Genomic DNA, 19,334 nt, shown 5'->3' with positions numbered 1-19,334 from the left:
TATTAATATATATATATATATTAAAGTGGCCATTTGATCCCACAATTGAAAAATATCAGCAATGTTTTCCAAACATGGTATAAAAATTTTGGAGGGATTCCCTTTCACTCAGTTGGAAATTACCTAATCAAAATTAGAGCCTTATGATTTTTTATTCATAGATTATGAATTTTAAAACACATAAATTTATTTCTCTTACTCATTTAATGCAAAATCTCAAGTGTTTATAGGAACTATGCATTTGTGTGAATACACATAATTATTTAATTTTTTTATAAGAATTATAAAATCATTGAAATCATTCTCATTCTTTCTCTCCCCCTGGTAGATGAAGGTTAAACATAGTAAAGCCTTCTTTTTTTCCACATTAGTACAAAGCAGTAACTTAAAGTGAAAAGGAAACAAGGGAGGTGGTGGCTCATGATACGGATTCCCCAGGCCAAGGCATGGAAAGTGAGAATCACTTTACAAATGTACAGTTGCCCATTTCTAGGAATGCGATTACTTCTCATTGGAAGAGTCACTGTAATTTCTTCTTGGTGGCATCCATAATCATTGTGTTGGAGAGGAAATATTAGTATTCTCATTTCAAAGAAATGTTTTTATGGACAAGAGAAAATAATACAGTGAATAAAATAATGATTTCCTAAAGAAAAATCAAATGCAATAAATTAAAGGGTCTGATGAAATCGGTATTGAATTGTTTAAAATAAAATTACATTTCTTCTCACTCCTTAGAATATTACCATTCCTCTATTATGCCAATATCCAAAAAACATTAAAAAAACTTTCATGTTCTATCAATATTTTCAGTCCTTTATTATTTGTAAGTCTGATTTTATTTTAGTCTTTTCTTCTTTAGCTATTGTGTAAGAAGAGCACCTTATCAATATTTAGGGAAGTGACACAAAAATATACTTTTTCTAATAAAACACTTTTTGACTCAAGGCAGGAATCTGCAGAATTTTACTACTTTGCTTCTTTCCTTTCATCTGCTTGGAGGATTTTTTCTTCCTTGGCCACAACCTGCCTAACTTCCAACTGTGTACTTCCCCACTGACGGACACTACCTTATAATCTGTGAGAACAAGAACTATGTATAGTTTGTTGTCCATCAAACATATTCTGATTGTCTAAGGGATGTTCTAAAGATGAATTGATGATAGCTGCTGAGTACTGAAGAACTAAAATTCCACAGTGAAATTTCAAGAAAATCTACCAGTAGGATACATATCGCTGCAAACCCTACATAAAAAATTGTCAGTTGTTATAGATTGTTACCATTGCTTCAGAAGGAGGCTTTTGCTAATCACTGAGGAACTGTGGAGCTGAAAGTTCTCAAAGACCATCCAGAAAAGGGCTATTATTTTGGCTAGGAGAAAAACAGTGTCAAGAGAGGTAACGAGATTCACTCAAGGACACATACATAGTTCTGTATCACTAAAATCTATTCAAGTTTTTCCAAAATTTAACTGTGATAGAAATTAATATTGAGTAGGTGCATCAGCACATAAGAAGCACAAGGGATGCGAGCGGAGTATTTCTGGATACAGCACAATTCATTTTCACTCCTCTTTTGACAGACAAATGTGATGGGAGGTATGACTGCAGTTCCTGTTGTAAAAGGTGATGCACTAACCAACACTGGTTTTAACAGAAAATAAACAAAGTAACCATGCATCAGTCTAGCTCCACATACCTGCATTATCTCCACTGGTTTTACCGAAGCCCCTTTATTTTGAGTACATCATCAGAGAATCACTCCTATGTCAGGAAAGCCTTGGAAATGCTTTAATTGATGTCAACATGTCTTGACTATAAGTTTTTTTTCTTTCACTGATTAAAAACATCATTTATTTTAAAATGCAATAGTCACTTTCCTGCATGAATTTAAGAGTAATATTGTTCGTAAATAATCACCAAGATAGTTCCGAGATCCAAGGGTGTATGTACCAGGTATGAGAGTAGGACATTAACAGTTTTCCAGAAGGCCCAAAGACAGCCCTAGGAAATATCCAGGAGGCAAATGATCTTCAAGTCCTATAACCTCACTGAAAAGCCAATAACATCCTAAGAATAATTTTACATTTCTTTAAGCTAATAAACCACACTGATATAGAGACGTGTTTCATATACCTGAACTTTATACTTCCCCTTTAAGTAGGCCAAAGCTTTACAGATCTTTGGTTCCTGAGAAAACATTATGATATTCAAAGCACTATATCCAGACCTACTGCCACAAGAGTATGAAGAGAGAAGAAGCAAATACGGATAAAGTCAGAAAGAACGAAGTCATTACGCTCGGTTCTAGTCTGTGCCTGCAAATGCTCTTTCCTATGCTCTTACATTAACTAAACAAAATACTTGACTTTTACTTCGTTGGGGTCATACACTGATCTCCCTCCTTGGCACAAATTAATCAGTTAAAGCTATTACTAAGAAAAATATGACTGTTTACTTATTGGAATCGAAATGCTAGTTTTCCATTTTAACATATCTTTGTTTTGTTTACTTTTTTGTTAGTCTATATTTTTAACATGATATATTATATCTATGCTTATATGTATACTAATACACTAGTATATGTTTGTATATAACATATTCTAATTCATTTTTCCATCCCCTTCCCTTCTTTCTTTGATACTTCCTCCTCCTTCCCTCCATCTCTTGATCTGCTTCTCATTTGAGAACAGTCTATCTCCTTACCTCCTAATGTCTATCTTTTATTTTGCTCTTTATAATTTTGATTTCTTATGTAAAAGAAACCATGTGGTCTTTAAGCTCGTGTATCTGATGTATTTCACTTACCATTATGGTCTCAAGGTGCATCCATTTTTGTACAAATGACTCAAATTTATCTTTCTTTGTGGCTGAGCAGTACTCCACTAACACAACTACATCACTTGCCTCCATATCCAAGAGCTTTAGTTACATTTTTTTTTTTCATGTAAAGGGCTTTCTTGGTGCTAACAGCAATAGCTATACTTGTGAAGCAACTCTTCATTTAGAAAAGAAAATTGAACTTTGCCATAACTTAGCATAAACAAACATGAGGTTTTTGCTCTACTAAATTGTTTTTGGAGGCCACTATTTCTTATTGTTTTGTTGATGTTTTTGTCCACTAACTGATTATTGCCAACATATTTTTCTTGTCACGTTCAAAGGTAGAAAGCCATTGACATCACCAGTAGCATAATAAAGTATGCCATAATGTATACATCCTCAGAATTGGATGCTCCTGCACTTCCCAGGGATGTTAACATACTTCATACATCCTTAACGCAGTTCCAAACTTCATTAGTCAGTGTATAAACTGACACCAATTACATGAAATGCACCTTCTTTTTTTCCTTGGAAAGAGCAAAATTTCCACTCTAGGCCAAATAACAGACAGAGGTCACTAAGCAACACTTAAGAGGCTCACATTTTCTAGACTTTATCAGGGAATGGGAAAAAGATACCTGGGAGATCTGATAATAATTGAATTTAATCTAGCTGTCCTGAAATACCTCAGAAATTTGAGGTGCCATGAACTGAGTTTCTACTTCTGGGACTGCAGATGGCCACATCACTCAGAATAACTCCAAGGTGTCTTACCTTCCCTGGGGACCGTCTGGGCTCAGTGGGGACATAAGTGCTGGGCAGCTGCGTCCTGTGCCTATATACACTCTCACCCTTGTTCACGTAGTGTCACACCAAAGGGAAACGGATGTGTCTGCTGCATACAGGAGACTGAAGTGATAGAGCCACTTCGTGTCAGTGTTTTCTATAGCACTTCATACAGAAGAAAGGTAAGAGCTTGGAGCACAAATTTCCATTTTCCACTGTGTCATTTGGAAAATGTCTTCTTTTTCCCTTAAATTCTTTTATTGGCACGTATTAGGTATACAGTACAGTTACATTCATCATTGGGAGCTTGAACCTTTACATGATGTATCTTGGTTCTTTTTCCCCATTCCCCTGCTCTCCCTTCAACCCCTCCTATTTCCAAAAGCTTTGTTTCCATTTATTTCTTATCTCACATTTTTTTCTTTCCCTTTTTTCCTTTTCCCTACCCCTCCCAATTCCCCTACCCTTTAGTACCTTTTCTTCCTATTTCACATCATCAATTATTCATTGTAATCCTTATTTACACTTTCAGCTTCTCATACCAGAGAAACTATTTGGTATTTAAACAGGTGTGTTCTATTTATTTCACTTGAGTATATCCTCAATATACATTAATTCAGCTATAAATGTGTCTAATTTCTCTCTCTTTATGGCTGAGTAGTACTCTCTATAAAACACACACACACACACACACACACATATTTTCTTTATCCAGTCTCCAGTTGATGGGTACTTGGGCTGTTTCCAAGTTTTAGCTATTGCCAAACTATTATAAACATGGGTGAGCCTATATCACTGTGGAAAATGTCTTTTACATTTCAGTTGCTCCCATTACATGAAAGTAACAAGCATTCCTGCTCCATGGGGAAAGAGCAAACTGAGTAGAACAGGTAAGGACTTTTCTTGGGTTGGCATTCCTTTAATTAACAAATGACATATAACCATTTACATTTCTGCTCCCTTTATTTTTTCTGCAACTCTGAAAATACAGGAGGTAGATATTTCCATAAGTTCAACAATAATGAAACTTAGTGATCATTTCTCCTACTTCCTTTGGTTACTGTTTCTAAGATTACATATTACACCCACAGAGAGCTGCTTGCTAAAGCGCTCTCCATTTTTTTTTTACTCCCTACACTGTGTTCTGCAGGACAGCAGTGGCTTTATACACACTTTTATCAGCCCAGATCTCTTCTCTAGGTCATCGCAGCTAAAGCTACCCTCGCATGAAATATCTATTGCGTTAAAACTATACCTCTCATCTAGCCAGCTTCCTGACAGGAAATAGATGCCACACTCCAAAGTGGTTTAAATGAAAATGATTTCATGAAATTATTCACTGAGAATGATGATATTGATGAAGAAGCACTTGGGACTAGCAATAGAGAGAACCAACATCATTCCTGGTAAGAAATGCCCTTCTCAAAAAAAAAAGGGGGGGGACTCTAATATCAGATCCCGGTGAAAGCTGGGGCTTTAGAAAATCCCAGTAGAAGGTTTGGTCAAAGAGGAATGCAGCTACTTCTTTAGGGTAGAAAAATCAGTTGTGGTAGGATAGACTTTGTTATTGCACTAATGCTTGCTTTGGGCTGCACCCACAGGAAGCTACTGGATAAGGACCCCCCAGTTCTACATCTATGGACAGTGGTGGAGCTAAAAGGCCTACTTGTCTATGCTTTGTTCTACTTCAAACACACTCTACTATTCATTTGGGGTCTACAGCTTCTGCTAGTGCCGTTTTTTCAGTGCTACTCTTCCTGGATTCTGGGAGTGTCATTCTTTCCTCAGCATACATAGACCTCCTTATAGCTGTAAGACCCTGGCTGTGTCAACAACCTTCTTTGGCCCTCTTAAGCCTGCCCTGTGTTATTATTCACACTCATCTACTGAAAATATCATCTTCTTTGCAAGTATAAGAAGGATGACTAGCAAATTGTACCATGTGTAAAGGGCTATGGGAACTGGGAAAAGAACATGTCTCATCTTATCCCCCACAAAACCTTCTTACTATTTTTTAAAAGACAAATCCATGTACTTAAAATATTTCATGGAGCCAGGTGTGGTGGCCCACACCTGTAATCCCAGCACTCGAGAGGCTGAGGCAGGAGGATTGCCCTGTTTGAGACCAGCCTGGGCTACATAGTGAGCTCCAGGTCAGTCTCAACTACATAGTGAGACCCTGCCTCAAACATAAAAACATAAAAAAATTTATGGAAATGATTATGATAAATTATGCTGTTCATATTAAATTTAGCTCAATATCCAATATGCAATAGTTACTCAGCGGTGAATATGTTCATATTCAAGAATATCTCTTTCCAAATCAATTCTAATAATGACATAAGAGGAATAGTATTTTTGCTAATATTTATTGAAATATCATCATTATATAATCATTATCATTTATTATCATTGTGATTTTATAAATGAGAAAACTGAGATTGAAAAGTAGTTGCATATCTTGGCCAAGGCCACACAACAAGGAAATAAACTGTGGTTCTGAAAAACAATCTGTCTCCAACTAATAATTTTATTACAAGGTGATATTATCTCGTTTCATGTAACATTCGCTGTGATATCACATTACTAAAATCTTAGTAACAAGTCTCTGGGATCCAAGTTCAAAGGTAAAAACAAAGGAGAAATAAAATAGCTGCTCCTCTCTGGTCTGGATTACATCACACAGACATCATGGAAAAAAGACATTACATGTGGCCAACCCAGCAGAGAGCTCAGGTATATGGTATATATGAAGGCTGGAATTCTGTCAACTGTGTCATGGGGTGGCGTGTGGCAGTGTGGAAGGGTGGTAGATGGCAGCTCTTCCTTCTCATTTGTTTCAAATTCTTCAGTCTTCCTCAGCCTGTGAAAGAATGTCACTATGTTTGGAAATACCCTCACCAAATCAACAAATAAACTAAATGTATGCAGGCCAGAGATGAAAGTGTGCCTCAATCCGGCCATGCTTTAGTCTCCAGACATCTAAATCTGTTAAAAATGAAAATGCTAAGATAGCAGCACAAACATTTGACAATAACATTGCTTTGTCAAACCTTATGTTGCAAACATTATACTCAATAAGGTGTTTTTTCCTGAGCTCCTTTGCTAAAAACTGCTTTCTGACACTGCTTGATATTTGTGAAGATATAAGCCATATAAAAACATAATACTTTCTAAGTTTTAAAGCCTTGTTTGCTTTTCAAAGGGTGGCAGTGACCTAGAAGCAGAACCATCTCTTGGGACCACAATGAAAATATTGGTTCTTGGGATCTACCCTAGACCTGCCAGATTAGAATGTGCATTTTAACAAGATCCCTAGGTGGACATTTAACAAGATACCCTGTACACATTGATATTTGAGAAGCACCACTGTAGAGTCCTTTTGGCCATTATCTGCACAGCTGACATCAGCTCTTTGAGTCTCCCCACTTCTTTCTGCAACCAGAGCCTATAATTCAGCCACTCTGCCGTCCTTACCCTCTTTCAGGAGCCCTCACTCAAATTTCTATGCAGGCTTGTACACAGTGATTGAGATACACCAAGAAAACTCCTAATGTACTCTAAGTAACATTTCAAATTTAATTTACTGGGCATTCATAATGGTTAATCTTGACGGTCAACTTCACTGGATTAGGAGACACCTAGAAAGGTGGTTGGATGGAGACAGTGCTAGCCTCACTGATGAATTAACACACTGATGAGTTCATAGGTGAGTGGGCTAATAAAACATTGGGTGTGATTGGAGAAGGTAGGTCACCAGGGACATGTTTATGAAGGGTATGTGTTTTCTTTGGGTTGTTCTCTTTCTGTGCTTCCTGACTGTTCTGTTGAGAGCAGCTTTCATCACATCTTTTCACAATCATGTTTCTCTCTTAGAGACAACTGACCATGGACCAAAACCAGTGAAAGAGTAAGGCAAAATAAATGTTCTCCTCTTTAGGTTGAGTATGTCCTATATTTTGTTTCAGCCACATAAAAGTAAATAATATAGAAAACTGGTACTGGGAGTAGGGCTATTGCAGTGACTATTCCTGACGATGTGATTCAAAAGTCTTTGGGACTGATCTTTTGGAAGAATTTGGAGACATTTGGAGAATTGGGGTGAAAAAAAGCATAGGCGGTTATGAGCATGCCCCATGGCTAAGTCTGGTGTAAGTACAGAAAATTAGAATGCTGATTAGAATATGGACAGTAAAGACTGTGCTTATGAAGTTTCAGATGGAAGTGGGAATTCTACTTGAAACTGAACTACAGGCCAACCACATTACACTTTTTTCCAAGAACCTGTTTATCTTTTTTTCATGCCCTTTTTTTCTTGCATGAAGGTGAATTTAAAGGAAGTGGACTAATTAATCTGTTGGAGGCAATTTCAAGGTAGCACAGTGCTTAGGGTGGGATGTGAATATTGATGACTTCTCTTAGCTAGATTTGTAGTGAGACTCAGGAGCAAAAAGCAGAGAAAGATTTAAAAAACTTAGTTTAGTCAGAAAAGAAGCACATGTAAAAGTATAGAGAAAGAAGTTGAAAAAGAGATTAGCACCATTGAACAGAAACCAAGTACTTTGCACTGGACAATAAAAAAGAAGCCTGAGGGCATCTCAAGAATTGGCCAGACTCTACCTATGACAGGCTCAAGGAAGTCAAATCATAATGTTCAAAAGAAAACACCTGAGCATCCTGCGCCAGAAGAACCATCTAGAAAGTTGCTTCTCAGGAATTCACTTCACTGTGTTCACCTATTCAGACGTTTAGAGGCATCTGTAGTTATCGTCCTGTCTTACTTTCTGACCACTGAGACAATATCCAACACTTACAACCTAAAGGAAAGTAAGTTTATTTTAGCTCACAGTTTGTAGAGGTTTCATTCCATAACCAGCTGGCTTCATGGCAGCATAGCGTGGCACAGGGACATGGTGTCAGAGAAGCTGCTCAAGGCATGGCAGCGGGGAAGCAGAGAGTGAAGGGAGGAACTAGAGAGAGAGAGATAAACCCTTCCAGGCCACACCCACTGTGGTCCACCTCTTTGGACCAGGCCCCACCTCCTAAGAGTAAATGTCTTAGTTACTTTTCTTGTTATTGAGACAAAACACCTACCACCCAAAGTTAAATGATGAAAGGTTTATTTTTGGCTCACGGTTTGTAGAGATTTTAGTTCATAGTGTCTGGCTCCAAGGCCAAGTGGTCTTGCAGAGGGGCATTGCAGAGGAGTAACAGTCTGTGGTGTGGCAAAGCAGAAGGCTATAAACAGCAGGGAGCAAAGCAGCCGCAGCAGCCTGACTTTCCATTTTATCCTTTACAGGCTACCAGCCTTTTAGGTGGTGCCACCAAGAATTATGCTAATCAATGGGTTAATTAACCAGTAATTAACCCTTAATCCCAGTATCATGTGCCTTAGATCCATCCAGCTTCAAAAAGCCCCACCTATGAGTGCATGAGGCTTTCGGAACATCTAGATACAAACCATAACAGCAAGTCAGCTATGAGCCCCATAATTCAATCACTTTCCCAAAGCCTCCTCTATGAGCACATGAGGTACTTGAGGGACATACAAATACCATAAGAAGTCATGTAAAGGTGGTACAAGATCCCAGTGATGACTGTAACTGTATTGTAAACCTAAATGTACCAAAAAAAAAAAAAAAGAAGAAGAAGAAGAAGTTCAAAGAGACCTAGTTAATGCTAGGGTTGGTGTGGTGGAGCTTGGTGAGCTCCATGTGATGCTGCTTTTCCAGAAATACAGAATACAAGAGTCGTGGGATCATTAAATTTCCACGCCGATTTCAACTGAAGGCCTAGGAGGCCTGGTAATGTGTGATAGGGGTAGAATCCCTGATGAAAGTCCCTGAAAGGATAATGCATGAAGCTGTCAGAGGCTGAAAATGCAGGGATGACCCCAGAAAATAGGACATCTCACACTGGAACATCTGTCAAGGAAAGCTGCAGGCAGTAAGCAGAGGCAGCCTAGGAGACAGGCTATGTGGGTTGAAACCAGCAAGGCCATAGAGGCAGTGCCACCCAAGCTCTCTGGAGCTCACATTTCATCACTGCATACATTGGACATTGGCTATGAAGCTTCAGGATTTTATGTTTGCCCTGCTGAGCTTTGTTCTTGCTTTGGTTTTATTTATTTCCATCCCCTGACTTTTCCTTTTTAGAATGGGAATGTCTCTTTTGTGCATTGCATTTGGGGATTACCTAATTTGGTTTTTGTTTTCTATAGGGTTTATAGTAAAGAGTTGCCTTGAGTCTCAAGGAGACTTTGTACTTGAACTTTTAAGCGAGGCTGGAACTGTGAAGACACTGGGGAAGATATTAATACTTTTTGGTTGTACATGTTAGTGGGAATTATGGCAATATTATTATGTTTACTGGAGATTAAGTATGGTTTAAGGATATGAGATTAGGTGTCATATTGAAAAGGGGTAGACTTGGGATGATTACTCCAGATGGTCAACTTGATTGGATTACAAGCCACTTACAAAAGTGATTGAATTAACACAACGATGAGCTCCTGGATGATTTGGCTATTAGGAAGTAGGACATAGCTGGAGGAAGTAAATCAGTATGGGTGGGACTTCAAGGGCTGTGCCTTCTTTCTGATTCTTCTTCTTTCTGCTTCCTGGATGCCATGTGGTGAGGCAACATTCTTTAACTATGCACTTCAGCCAGTTTTTTTTTTTCCTTAGATCCATATATCCATGAACTGAAACCTCTGAAATGATGAGCCGAAATAACTCTTCTTCTTTAAACTGGCTATGTCTAGCCACAGAAAAGTGACTAAATAGTGTTTATTTAAGTAAAAAATAACTTTTTAGTTTCTCTTGCCAAAGGCACTTTCCGTAGTAGAAGTAATGGTTAACAATTTGTTTCAAACGACTTCTCTGAAATTTCTTGAACATATCCAAATATATGAAATATATTTTACATTTTTCAGAAATGACATCATTTTATATATATATATATACATATACATATACATACACATATATATACACACACACAAACACACACATATATACTATATATGTATATTTGATGTAAGTAATTTATTCTTATTTTTGGACATTGATGCTAAAGATTACTTCATTATGTCTATAGCTAGCTAGACACACTAAATTTTACTTTTTGGTTCTCAGATGACAAAGGTGTTATTTCAAATAATGCTGGTATAAATATCAATTTTCAAGCACATGTCCCACTTGTGCAAGTTTTACTTTTAAAATGCATTCTTAGGACATGGATCTTCCTCTATATTTCTAGACTCTTCTCCAACAACGTAGCAACATTCAACAGTCCAGCAACAGTATAAGATACCTGCTTCCCACACATCTGTCATCACAAAGAAAGAACAAACTTTTGTTCTTTGTGAACTGCAAGGTGAAATTTAAGCCAAGTCTTGATTTCACCTATGAGTTTCCCTGAGACACAGGAAAGGACAAGCACAAAGAGAGTGAAGAAAGTAAATGTGCATTCTAAAAGGGTTCTATCTTGTAGGGATCAATATAACATTGAATCCAATGAGCAGAGTTTGGGCACGTGGACAGGTGGCCATATTGAACAGAGGCCAGCACACCTGCTAGAGAGTTGGAACCATGCTCGCAAAGAAACCAAGAGAATGTGATATTGAGAAGCTAGACCCAAGAGTTCTTTCTTTTCAGGAGTTTGAGAAAGTCATCTGTTTCCTACCAGGGCACTGAATGATAATAATATTGTCCTTCTACTTGGCTTCTTTGTTCCTAAAACCCAAGTTACAGGATGCATATGGGTTTGGGAAGGTTGGCTTATTGTTAGGAAAACAATATTTAGTAAATATAAAGAACAAAATGAAATGTTTTCTTTTTAATCATTTATCAGTGTCTTGATTGTGCTAACCAATATAAAGTTAATTCTAAGGATTTAAGAAAATATATATATATGAAACTAAAACCTCCTGCTATTATTTCCACTTTTCCTTCTCTCAATATTACATAATCATAAAAATATTTTTAGGAAATTTCATATGGAATATTGATACCTGCTTTATTTCCCCCGTATTTGGAGATGAAACAATCCTGACAGAAAAGTGACAACTTTCATTTCATTAGTTCACTTGTTGGATATAAAAATATAAGAAAAATAAATATAATGCCACTTTGTCAGATAAATTATAACCTCTATATGGTGTTGAATAGAAGTGACGTGAATGGGCATCCCTATGTTGTTCGGATCAATTTCTATAGATGGACACTTAAGTTGTGTCCATATTTTGGCTATTGTGAAAAATACTGCAGTGAATATGGACAAGTAGATATCTCTTTGAAATATCAGTTTCAATTAATTTCTTTAGGTATATATGAGGAGTGAGGTTATTGGATCATAAGTATTTTTAGTTCAAACTATATATACTATTCTTGCAGAATAGTAACAAGAAAAGTAGATTTTATATCTGGAGATTGTGAGCCTTTTTTTTCTTATTGCAAAATGATAAAATTAATGAGGTCTATCTTATTGGATTTCTGTGGCCCTAAAAAATAATTATGTTCATGAAATTACTTAGAAATTGAGGTATAATATTTTAAATATAAGCTATTACTATTTTGGATAATAGAAATAAAGCTACCTACATCTTAGTTTATCAATTCAAAATATCTCAGAATAATACCTCATATGAATTTGTAGAAGAATTATTTAAAAGAGTTATTAACTAAAAAGTAAAATGTGAGTGTATGCATGTATGTGCATGGGTGTGTATGCATGTTATCTATTCCTGCCGTGTATACCACTTCCAGAAAATGTCTAATCTGGAAAGCTGAACTGTTTAAGGTGACAACTCATGGCAAGATATTCAAAGTTCTGAGGCCTTACCATGTAATATGTGTAATTTTATAGGAAATAGCTCTCATTTAGTATAATTTTGAAAGATATGAAAATGGATTTAAATTAAATATTTTTTCTAGAGTCCTGATTCTAGGTATATAATATTATGCCATCTGCCTTTTACCTTTGCTGGATGATCCTGAATTGAGGGTCCCGATTTTATGAATTCTTCAGTGCTTAGGGCATCTACACCTGGATATAAGCGCTCTGGAAAGCTGGACTACGATCTTGTTATAAGAAGAAGAATTTGGGATGCTCAAACTTTCGCAGCGATCGTATAAAGAGCAGTGATTAGAGAGGGAGGAGAGAGAACAAGGGGCAAAATTGGTATCTTTAATGAAATTTATTAAACTTACAAAGTGATTTATATAGAAAAGTACCTGGCAGAAACTAGTGTCGAGTGGAATGTGGTTTCACTTGGGAGAATGGTGAGGCGGTACACATGGACCAGAACTCCTGGGGATGGAGGGCAGTAGAGGACTTTAAGTTCCTGAGAAGGTATAGAAGAGCCTTAGGCTTGCACAGACTGTGGAGTTGATTGATATTATGGCTCAGGATCTAAAATGCTCCCCCAAAGCCTCAGTGTCCAGAAGAAGGGCCTCTGAAGGCAATCGGATGCTGTGCGTGCTATACTTATCACGATTAATTCATAGCTACTGTATTGCTACAAGGTAGGGCCTGGTTGGAAAAAGTGAGTCACTGAGGCACTGAGGGTATGACCTGAAAGGGCATATTTTTGTGCCCAGATCCTCTCTTTCTTTGGTTTTTGGCTGTCATAGTATATGTAGCTTTCCTCTGCAATACTATTCCCTCACACCATTTCTGATTTGAAGCCAGCCAATCATGGATTAAACCTTCTGGAACTGCAAGCTAAAATAAAACCTCTCCTTCTTTAAATTGGACATGTTGAATAGTTTGTCTTTGCAACAGGAAAGAGACTAGTTTATTAAAAGGTATTTGTCTTAGTAACTTTCTCTTTTCTGGACAAAATACCTGACACCCACAGTTAAAGGAGGAAGAGCATATTTTACTGCACAGTGTGTAGGGCTTTCTTTCTATAACTAGCTGGCTGCCTGTTAGGGTAATACTGCAGAGGAGAAGCTTTCCATGGAATGGTAGGCAGGGAGCAGTGAAGCAGTGAAGTAGAAAGCCTTCCTTTTCCTTTTATTTCACCCAAATTGCAAGCCTGGTTGGATGGTGCCAAACCCAGGGTGGGCCTTCCCATTTTCCACACCCAGCACTATGCTAAACCAATCAGTGATTAATTTAATTATCACACATTCTTCACACACCCTATACCCAGCCACCGCCCAAAAGCCCCACCTATGAGCACATGAGGCTTTAAGGGTACATCTAGAGGCAAACCACTCCTGGTCCTCAGAACACACATGTACATCCCTTTATGCAAAATACATTTAGTCCGTCTCAAAGAGTTGTTAAGGGCCTAACAGTTTCAAAATTGCTGAAAACTCCAAATTCTTCTCTGAGACTTAAGGTAAACCCTTAGCTGCAAGGCCCTGTAATGATGAAAGGAAAGCTAAACACTTCCAACACATAATGGTGCAAGATAAAAATTCCCCTCCCAAATAAGGGAATAAAAAGAAATGGGACCGAAACAAGACCAAAATCCAGCAGGGCAAACATTAAATCCTATTGTTCTATGTCCAGCATCCAACTCAATCTGTGGTGAGATGTGGACTCAAAGAGCTTGGGTGGCTCTGCCCTCTGGCACAGCGGGTGGTTGTCGGCCTCAGGCCTTCTCTTTTGGGTTGGCTTTGCTCACTCATTGAGGCTTTCCTCAGACAATCCATGTTCCTGGTTTCTCCAACTTCCTGGTTCTCCATTGCACTTTTGGCTTCACACTCACAGCTTCACACACTGCCTTTTCTGGGGCATGCTGCCTGACCTCCCAGCCTTCCTCTGAAATCTGGGTGAAAGTCTTCCCGACTCCACAGTTCTCCTATTCTGCATGCATCCAAAACCAACACCATGGAAATGACGTCAAGGCTGGAACTGTAGCCAGGCTTCTTTCTTTCTTGGATGTAGGAGTCAAGTGCCTGGGTTTCTAAGTGCTATAAACCCAAAACCGAGCCTAAAATTCCCTAAGCTGCAGCCATTCTGGAGCATGGTGCTTTATGTCTTTCCCAAAGCAAAATCTTTCACCTTTGTAATTTTGAGGCTGCAAAGCATAGAGTCCTGATGGCTCCTGTGATGCACTCAGTCATCTTTTCTGTTGTCTTCTTATGAAGTGCATGACTTTTAAGCAACCGAGATCTCCTCTAATCCATCTTTGCAGACCACAACTTTATCAGAGCTTTCTTTCTGGCCAAACTGAAGCTTTTTAAATCATTCTGCTAGGCTCTTTGATTTTAATTCTCATTGTCTGGTTAAAAGCCCCCAACAGTAAGCATGCCACCAGCTCAACATTAATCTGCTTTGAAATTTCTTACACCAGATTAATTAGTCTGTCCCACTAACCTCAGTCTCCTGGAAAGTCCCTGAATAGGAAAAAAAAATGCAAACATATTTTCTGCCAGAGTATAACACATATGTCTGGGTTCAAGTGCCAGTGGACTTCTTCTTTCCAATTGAAATCTTCAAGCCTGATCTTTTCCAGCTACATTGTAGTAAATAATTTGGTCTTCTGAGATTCAATCAGAATCTTCCATCAAGCTCAGATCACAAGATTCTAGGGTTGCAACTCCAGTTAACATTGCCAAACCTTTCCAAATTCATCTGGCAAGCCAGTTCCAAAGTTTTCTATACCACATGGTCAAGGGAGTGTCAAAGGAATGACCTACTCTCATTACCAAAATCTGTCTTGGTTAGTTTGTTGTTGCTGGGATAAAATACCCTACACCCAGAGTTAATGTAGGAAAGATTTATTTTAGCGCACAATTTATAATGGTTTCAGTCCATATCCAGCTGGAGGAAAGGCAGGGAAGCGTACAGAGCTTTAAGGCAGAGGAGAAACAGCCCATGGAATGACAAGCAGGAAGCAGAAAAGCAGCGGCAGTGAGCCTTCCTTTCCCTTTCATCCCATCCAGGCTATAAGCCTATTGATGTTGCCTCCCACACCCAGGGTGGGCCTTCCCACTATCCACACCCAGAACTGTGCTAAACCAATTAGGGGACGAATTTAGCTATCACACAACCTTAATCCATATTCACATACCCTAGATCCAGCCACTGCCGGAAAGGCCCACCTATGAGTATGAGTACCTGTAGCTTTGGAGGAGACATCCTGATATAAGCCATAACAGTATTTTAACAAATTACACTTTATCTTCAGGGAGACAAAGAGGTTCCCAACTTATACCAGGGTTACATAAGTAACATAAATATCTATTTTTCCGTAATTTTAACCTACTTATTTCTAAAAAGTGATTTTTTTGTCTTATTGAGAACTTTTCACAGGAAAGTTAACCTATGCCAATGGTAGGTACTAAAATTGGACAATTTCAACCTCCATGTCTAGAATATTTCTGATTGTCATATTTGGTAGTTGCTTCTGGCATCTTATAGGGAGAGGTCAGGTATGCTGCTCAATATTCTGTTAGGCTCAAGTCAGACTGCATAGAAAAGAGTTTCTAACCCAAATTTCCAATCATGCCATGCTGAGAAACATGAGCTTAGTTGAACCGTTTATTTAGAGATGAATAACTGAACTTCAGGGATGGGCAGAGATATGTGCCAAGTTACACCAGGAACAAAGAGAAGAGAAAAGTCTTCGTGTGTTTTTCCTGTCGTACTACTTCACTTCTAAGAACCAAAGTTCTAAAAAGGATCTGTTAGAAATAGTTTCTTATGGACATATTTCAACTTGAGATTACTAAATAATTATGGAAACCTTTAAAACAGTATTGCTGACATTAGAATATCTAGGCAATGAGGAAAGCAGATAATTTAATTATGTAATGCATACTTGTATGTAATAAAAACTGTTTTCATGGTATTTAACCAAACTACTACCCGGTATAGTGGCCCTCTAACTTTAGTGAGTCTCATGATCACCAGGAAGGTTTTTAAGAAAACAAACTCTGGAAGCCGCCTTCAGAGGTTCTGGCTCAGTAAAGCTGGAGAAGCCTGAAATCTGCACTCTCAACAGGTCCCAAGCAGTGGTGCTGCTGCTGGTGGTCAGGATATCACACTTTGAGAACCACTGGCCCGGCCTTTGGGAGGCACTTAGTATATACTGAACAAATATAATCTATAATCTCCCCCCAAACAACATCTCACTGTGGGATACATTGATTAATAATGCTAATTCCCATAGAGGAACACAATTAGATAAGTGGCAGAAACAAGACAACGTTATCCCTCCCTTAATTCACATTCCTTGCTTTACAAATAAAGAAATCAATGTATTTTAAGTTTATTACAAGGAAGAATGACTCCTTTTAGTAAAAGCCAATCGAAACAACACTAAACATCAATCATGTACATACAATTCAGGTAATGACAGTGCTATCTTAAATATGTATAAACTTAAGGTTTATAAGTACAGCTAAGTATGTATGCCTCATTTTTAACATTATATTTTTGAAGACTAGTCCAAATGCCAAACTGAGTAAACCTGACAGGATGAGGCTCTCACACCAAGCCACATCTATGGGGAAATGCCTATTGATATTAGTAGTATAAAATCAGGCCCTAAGGGACCATAACTGTCTCTTCAAATTATTAGGGAAAACACGTCCATGTTTAAGCAATTCAATCCAGCATAAAAGCAGTGCATCTGCATCATAAGTAATCAATGTGCTGCTGTTAATCATAGTTAACAGAGTGAAAAGTACTCCTAAGGAAACTGAGATCAGTAACAGTCATTTTCATTTCTTTAACTTAATTTTTAAAATGCCAGAAATTTTATATAATTTAAAACTACTTTTTGACCCGAGGAATGTTCTGTAATTAACCTCCCTCCTGCCAGTCCTCACTGTCAGACACCCAACTAAAGGACTGATAATCGACTTTCCATTCAGCTCTTTGAGACCATGGAGATGTTTATACAGCCTTTAATTCCCTCCCTTATAGCATCTCTTCCAAGGCATGAAATTCCCTTGCCAAGGACGCACAGGAAGCCAAATGTTCTCAAATACACTACATTTGCCCTTAAATTTAAAAATATCCATCTATCTTTTAAACTGGGTGCCATCTGTTGTATCATCTCCAGCTAAATCATATTAAAATTTCTTGCCATTATCATACTACTGTAGCACTCTTGCCCTGCTACTTCTTCAGGCTTTCTGCAGCACTCAAGAAGAACCTGCTATTTTAGCTAATTTCTGTAATAGGACACAGTGTGAGACTCTAAAGCAGAATCAGTGTTAAACTGTTTTTACCTTTACTCATATGGTGAATAAGTGTTCACTTCAAACCTGGGATCATCCCTCTAAGTCTCCTAAACACAGCCTGGTTTGAGCCAATGCAGTTAGCCCAGCGTCACACTGTGCTAGTGTCGAATGGCGCTTGTACTGCAGTATTCACCTTGAAACTAAGACAGGATTTATTTTTTGTGGAAGTCACCTAACTGCCAGGTTACACAGGCTTCACTCTTATGTTATCACGTATAGTCACAACAGAAGACAAATTCAGGCAGATACATAGTTCATTTACAAGGCAGACAAATTTGGAATCAGAGACAAGGGCAATGTAACAGCCAAGAACTGCAGTAAATCTCTTCCAACTAATAGCCTCATCAAACAATGCTCTGCTGCAATACCTCTGATCAAACAGATTGCACTCAGAGTTTAAACAGCAAATCCACATTCATTCCTTAACAATTAAACATGATGCTTTCTAAGAACATTCTATTTTTTTTTTTTTTTACTCCTTACATGTTTCAAAGCTAGGATTACTGACTTACTATGCTTATTCAAGCACGCTAACAAGCATGGCAGAAAGGCACCTGCCAAGATTATAGTATATAAGCCACTGAATCATGCAAAAATATTTACCCCCAAAAGTTGTAGTAAAAGCTCAGCTTCCTCCAGCCTCCATAGCCCCTGAAGTGTTAATCTGAAGAAACAGTTCCATGAGTTTCCACAGGCCAGCAGTGAGTCTCCTACACTTGACCTAGACAGCCTTACATAACGAAGCATCAGTGCTGGGGAGCTTGCTGAATGTCATCACTAGCAAGAACAAGAAGTATTGGCAGCAGCAGGCAGGCAGGCAGGCTGGGAGTTTGCATGGAAATCATGAATTCTTTCTTGCCTTTCTCTTTTGAAATGCTTTGGAAGGAGAGTTAAGAATAGCGCAGAAAGTGGACTCTCTCTCTCTCTCTCTCTCTCTCTCTCTCTCTCTCAGAATGATCTGAAGCATAAAAGCTAAATCTTTCAGCAAGTGCAAGATGCTTCCTTGATATTTGCAGTAAACCTACCAGGATGAATTGCTGCCTTTAAGGTCCTATACCATATCACCCAAAATGAAGGGAATGGCACTGAATGTAATAGCACAAAGGATGCCACCGAGAGCTTTTGCCTACCTTTAACTCATTGTGGTGAGTACAGTGCAATGTATGTCTATGTAATGAAATGTTAATTGGCAGTGTGAATTGTTTTGCACGATGATACCAAAGTATTTGTAAAGACCATTCATGTTCTTTGAACACCATTTTGCAAGCAAGATGATAACACTTTTACTCTCAAACGTTGAACTCAGGATGTGATGGTTATATTTATTATGCTTGCTGCATTTCAACTTCTGAAGCTGACACACCAATAAGAAGGAAAACAGGTACCTAGCGCTAGTGGCCTCCAGATGGATCTCGTGAGTGCTAATTATTATTCATCATGATTACTCCTATCGTCTATACCTGAAAATAAGATCTGAGTTTCAGCATCATTATTGCATCAAGTGAATCTTTTTTT

The 19,334-nt window shown here is 38.1% G+C and overlaps 1 protein-coding gene across 1 annotated transcript in view; it reads right to left on the bottom strand.

Annotated features, from left to right (window-relative positions):
• The window catches only part of LOC104850109 (sodium channel protein type 1 subunit alpha), a 150,405-nt gene extending 131,688 nt beyond the window's left edge, over nt 1-18,717 (bottom strand). The window contains exon 1 of the mRNA XM_010606896.3: nt 18,423-18,717. The gene's annotated coding sequence lies outside the window, so the exon portion shown is untranslated. The remainder of the gene's footprint in view (nt 1-18,422) is intronic.
• Nucleotides 18,718-19,334: the final 617 nt, after the last annotated feature.

This window comes from Fukomys damarensis, unplaced genomic scaffold, assembly GCF_012274545.1.
Source record: "Fukomys damarensis isolate Sample0158 unplaced genomic scaffold, DMR_v1.0_HiC HiC_scaffold_26, whole genome shotgun sequence".
Classification (NCBI taxonomy): Eukaryota; Metazoa; Chordata; class Mammalia; order Rodentia; family Bathyergidae; genus Fukomys; species Fukomys damarensis.
Note: the sequence above shows the minus strand (reverse complement) of the source record. Positions and strands in the feature narration are given on the sequence as shown.